This window comes from Egretta garzetta, unplaced genomic scaffold (assembly GCF_000687185.1).
Source record: "Egretta garzetta isolate BGI_Z169 unplaced genomic scaffold, ASM68718v1 scaffold553, whole genome shotgun sequence".
In the NCBI taxonomy this organism is placed as follows: Eukaryota; Metazoa; Chordata; class Aves; order Pelecaniformes; family Ardeidae; genus Egretta; species Egretta garzetta.
The window spans coordinates 1,263,882-1,269,749 of NW_009259328.1; the positions used below are offsets into that span (position 1 = coordinate 1,263,882).

Consider the following 5,868-nt stretch of genomic DNA (forward strand, 5'->3'; position numbering starts at 1 on the left):
GTTAGGCCGACGAGAGGAGCTCGTCCCCCGCGCCCCCAGCTCCCTCCTGCTGGAACGCCTTCGCTCCCCGCGCTGAACCGGGCAACCCGCCATGCCCCTGGCGTCGGGTTCGCCTCGGTAACCCGGAGCCCCGGCAAGGCTCGCATCAGACTTGCCGCCACTTCCCCGCCCCGTTCCCGACCAGCCGCCGACACCGGGTTTTTCCCAACCTCTTTCCCGCCGCCGGCACCGCGCTAAGGCGCTCGGCACAAGCCGCCGGCGTGGTGCCGGCCCTGGGAAAACCCTGAGGCACTGGGGCTGAGGAGAGCCGGGGAGCCCGCGCTTAACCGCCAGGCTGCGCCCCGGCCTGGTCTACCTACGCCAAAGGCTTGTGGAGGCGGCGGCCATCTTGGCAGGAGGGCTTGGCTCCCATCCTGCCAGTAGCGCTAGGAAATGGTGGACACGGGGATGGGTCAAGGCTGGGCTTCGATGGTGGCGGCGGTCAGGAAATAACCATCGTTTTTACCAGACTCCTCTGACTTCGTTAGTAGTGATGAGGACACCCGTTAACGAGTGTTCTGATATTTTCACATATTGCAGGCAAGAGACTCAAGGAAAACATTTTTTGAGTTACTGAACAAAATTTACTCTTCTAGCATCTGTGTCTTAGCCAAATCTCATAAATAACATTATTGCTTACTTTAGTACTCAGCTATGAGGATATTTACATAAACCGTTTTGCCTAGGAACTTCATAAATTAATTACTGACTAAGCATTGCACCAAAAACACTTCTGTTGCCAATGTCCTAGGAAGTACAACACAGTGGGGCAATACCCACAATTACTCTGTTTGTTTAGTCATCTTCATGTTTAAAATTCCACCATTTCAACTTTACCTTGAGATGTCATTCCCTTCCCGTCTGTTGGCTACAGGAGCAAGAAAGCCCCATTGGGCCCTGGGGCTCAGTAGTAAAAATCTTGGTGCAAGGTTGATCGTGGAGACGCTTTGGACTGACCTTTCCCCAAGCTGTAAATCTAATATAGCACTATAGTTAGGTTGCTTTTATTAGATTATGAGTAACAACGTATGTCTTTTCTTCCGTCCTGTTCAGTGCAGTTAATTTAAGATGGACTTTACTTGCTTTTATTTGTATTTTATGTGCTGTACTTACGTGTCTGTGTTGTGTGTTTTATAATAAGCTGTATTTTCTACAGAACTAAACCAGGCTGGATTGCATCATCATCAAGGTTCAACGAGGGGACGAACCTTTCAGGCCCACCCCTGCATGTTTCGCTATAGCATCTTATTAAACCTTTTGCCGACTCTCATTCCGGTATTTTTTTTACAGCAATGTAAAAACATGAACATTGCCAACAAGCTTTGAACTCATAATAACATTTCTTCCCATTAATTACTTTTTGTATCTCTACTGTCATAGTTCAGCATAATTTTCCTGGCCTTGGATACATTACAATCCTGCTCACAAATAGTCGTACTTTTCATTACTACTGTTTTCAGGTGATAAAGGGAAGAAAAATAATGTGTGTTGCTAAGGAAGTGCTCAGAGCTTCTAAATCAGGAGTGTGCCTACACTGCATTAAAAAAACCCAACCAAACAACATCTGTGTCACTAAGAGAATGCAGAGACAAAATCATGTATCCTCAAATCTTTCATTAAAACTTTACTTTTTTTTTTAAAGTGCTAGAACCTGGCTTCTGTATGAGTCTTTGTAAAAGGACTTGGGAATTTCAGACTGACAAAACAATTGCAGTACACTTTTCTAACTTTTTCTTGTGTTTTGCTGGCTGTACTTCGGGTACTGTCCATGAGGCTAGGAAACTCCAAGCTTAATCTTGGTGGCAATCTGTAGACTTACTATCATAGAAAGTTTTTGTGACTGATACAGCCAGTACATTTCCCATAACAAATCAAAACTGTTTACTTTGCTTGAGGAACTTCATATTCTGGACTCTCCCTTAGTTGAAATGGAAATAGGGTGCAACTGTGAGTGAAAAGGCATTACTCAGGAAGTGTTGCTGCTGGCGACAAGTTAATCATCCTCTCTAAGTATACTGCCTCAAATACAGTTCCAGTGTTCTTATACTATAGGATATTTTTAGCTATGTTTCATTATAATGGATGAAATCTCTTCCCCCAGCAAATAATCAAGAGAGTCTTCTAACAGCATTTGGTTTGTGTACTTACCTCAAGAATTAATTTGGCTTGTTGTATCTTAATAAAGCTTGCAATTCTTGTTTTGCTGGTTTCTCTTTGATATTTAGGCAAAGGATAGTCTTGCAGTTAAAGAACAAAAGTGAGAGGCATGACATCTTTTCCTGGCTCAGCTAGTACTTCCTATAGACAGCAAAGAAGACCGAAAACAAGGTAGAAGTACAAAGTTTTTACATTTCTTATGCGCAAGGAAAAGACAATTTTATGTCAGTTCCAGACTCCTCCATTGTGTGAGCTCTGCCCCCAAAATTCCGGGCCTCAAGAACAATTTATGAAAAACAGTGCTCAAAGGAGCTGAAGTACAGTAATAGTTGAAGATAATCTATTGTTTCAGTGATACATCTTCCCTAATGCAGACAGTTCTTAGAAGTGTTGGATGAAGAGCCAAATCGCTACAAGACCAAATAAAACAACAAATCACATTTTGCAACCAATGTTCTTGCATTGTTTTCCTCTGAGTGGTTGGACATGTGGGTAGAAAACTGTTTCAGTTGCTAGGTAATTGTCATTGCTTCTCAGCCACATATTTTTATTGTTAAAGCAAATCTTCATTTTGTATGTGGGATTTTTCAAAACCAAGGAGGCCTAAAATAATAGCTATGGATCATAGGTATTCAAAAGAGAAGCTGCTTTTGGAGTATGGTTTAGCTGAAAACAACTTGTCAGCAGCAGTCTCAGAAAAAGCGGTAGCTGTCGCCCATTCCTTCCCCCATCCCCAACCACTCATTTCCCCTGACAGGAGGTCAGAGCAGGAGCACACCCCCACCTTTGCACCGCTCTGCCCCCAAATGCTTTGCCCTAGTCTCTGCAGTAAACTTAATTCCAATGGTACAAGGGTAACAAAGGGGGAAAGTATTTGTTTTTAAAGATTGGCAAGTGACATTATCCCTCTAAGATCACTAGATTCCTTGTGACATTCTGTATTAGAGTGTCGCAGAAGAGAAGTGTATTTTACCTGGTTTAAGCCCAGTGGGTCAGCAACGTCCACCAAGATTACTGCTGCAAAAAGAGAATCATCTGTTGCTGAAAGAAACAAAGTGAGTCTTTAGTCAGCTCTGTAGATTTATTTCTTTAAAAAAGACATAGTCAACTGTTTTGAAAAGAGGCTGGATAAAACACCCAGTGAAATCAGTTGGTGTGCTGAGAAAGGAAAGACTGACTGGTTAATCCTTGCCCATATAAATGACAGTTCAGGAAGCTTCCGTGGTGATCTTGAAAGACTTTTGAAATATAGAAGGCATAATCCCCTGGATGATGCAACAGATAACAGGAAAGATCTGCCTGCTTCTTCTATAAAATATTCATAGTTATATTCAAGCTTCATGTCTGAATTATTTCATAGGCTAATGTATCCATTTTTTTGGAAAGTATGTCTATTCTAAATTAGCTACATACAGTCTTCATGGGTAGAATTATTCTGGTTGAAGAGAAGCAATCATACTTATGCTTAGTTCTGATTTATTATAATTAGCTGATGAGAGTTCAAATAATTACTTATTTAACGTATATAGTAATATAAGAATGATTAGTTAGCTCATGACGGTTCCACAGATACCCACATTTAGAGTCTGGCAAAAAGAACATCATTTGCTAAGCTACACAGCTACATGATTGTCCTTCTATTTCTCTAAAGAGAATAAAACCCTTAAACATTTCTGAAAAACTACTATACGCTCTCTAAATGTTGTTTAGGGATATATAAATATATGCAGCAATATGCATATATATGCAGACAAGCTCATCATGAGGAGGCGGGTCGGAGGGGATGCCAGGAAGTCAATATGCAGACCAGGGGCAGGTCCAGTGGCAGTAACCAGAGTGTGATGCAGGCTGGCGATTGCCAGGTAAGTCTGTGGTAGCGAGGCAGGGCCAAGATCAAGCCGGGAAGACCGGGCTCAGATGGTGGAGCTCCATGGCCAGGCACAGACATGGCTGTACCAACAGCCGAACGTGGAGCTCGAGACCAGCACCCCCACAGCACAGCTCAGGCAGCAGCTGAGGGCCCATGGGCAGGGCTGTGGGGGGAAGCACCAGGAAAAGCTGGTCAATGCAATTTAAGTCTGTTAGTACACTCATGGCCCTGACATTATTAAATGTGCATAGTAACTCTGCTGTGTCGTTAAGATTTAATGCACTTTTAAGTGAGTTACTCCATTGATTTTTCACTGATGATACAGGTGACTTCATTAGCCAGACAGGTTTTCTAAGTGTGCAACGAAGTTTATGAATTACATTAAATCGGTTATTCAGAATGTCCCGTGGAATAAAAAGCTAGAGCTTACAGGGTGTGAAGGAGGGCCGAAGTCTTCAGGACTCAGTTAGGGCAAATGCCTGAAGCAGCAGATTGGTGTCACATGAAAATGCCTGCATATGAAGGTACCATGAGGTCATTTCCAACATAACCAATGGTGGAAATACAGTGAGAAAATATCTTAATAAACTATTCTCTCAAGGATGTTCTTTGACTTGAAAAAACCAGCCAAACCTCTTTTTGCTGTTCTCTTATTTTTAAAACAACCTATGGAATAACCTGTTGGGTCCCAGCTGCTCAGTGTACTTTATTATTTTGCGCTATGTCCATCCTCAAGCTATCTTTTCCTTTTAGCACACTGGCAATTGTACCATTGAGATGATTGTTACATCTGTTAAGCCTACTACAGTGTTAAAAATTACACTACTATTTGATGGTCTGTATGACGCTTCAAAGAACTATATCGTGCATGATGGAGCAGTCCTCGCTGAAGACCACACACATAAAAAAGACTGAAGAATAACCGATATAACCTGAAGTAGCTAAGGCACTATACCATGATAATAACAGTAGATGTTTACATGTACACAGTCTTGTTGGAGTTCTGGTATCCCTCTAAAATGGGATAGTCAACTAAAGGGTCAGATTTTGCAGTGCTGCCACTTCTATTTTTGTGCAGTGCCCTAAGGTTAAACCATTACAATGTAAAAGCAAGGTCAAGAGGTACCCTTGGTTGTACCAGGGAATGCGCTGGAGCACACTGAAGTATATTATCAGCTGTCTGATCCCCAGGCATCTGCTGCAGTCAATCTGTAGCCCAGGGTGCTTGCTTGCTTTCAGATACTTTCCTTGCTTCTCCCAGTCATTTACACAAGTGCTTCTAAAATTTAAGTTTTGCTGACTAGGGACCAGTGACAGAAGATGCTTACGGGGTGTTTTATTCCAAACACAACTGAAAATATTAATTACTAATTTAACATGACTGGACTATATGAGCCTGAGTATCTCACGATGTACGTAAGTTGAATGCTTGTGCAATTCTGTTTACTTCAGCAGGGTGCCTCCTGATCTGTGACTCCAAAGGAGTATCAGATCCAACAGCTAAAACTGTGTAGAATGGATTATGAAGTCTGCATTTGAGATTCGTAATCAACTGCACCTCATATCAGCATATGTTTGCTCTCAAGCAACTGTAAGTGGACACCAGAGATTTCACCTTGTTTAGAGGGCTTCCCCACATGGCTATTCCAGTTAACTCTGGGGAAGAAAGAGATTCTACAATGGCTTTTTTAAGCTTTCAAGAGGCAGCTGTAAGCAAAGGAAACAGTGCTCTAACTTGACTGCAAGGCAGCTAGAGCCTAGAAGAGGAGTACAAAAGCAAAGCTGCTTTGTCCTTTCACACT

General features: G+C 42.3%; 1 protein-coding gene across 1 annotated transcript in view; it reads right to left on the reverse strand.

The window, feature by feature from the left end:
• The window catches only part of LOC104124305 (CCHC-type zinc finger nucleic acid binding protein), a 15,791-nt gene extending 13,585 nt beyond the window's left edge, over positions 1-2,206 (reverse strand). The window contains exon 1 of the mRNA XM_035892201.1: positions 2,188-2,206. The gene's annotated coding sequence lies outside the window, so the exon portion shown is untranslated. The remainder of the gene's footprint in view (positions 1-2,187) is intronic.
• Between the last annotated feature and the right edge of the window lie 3,662 nt (positions 2,207-5,868).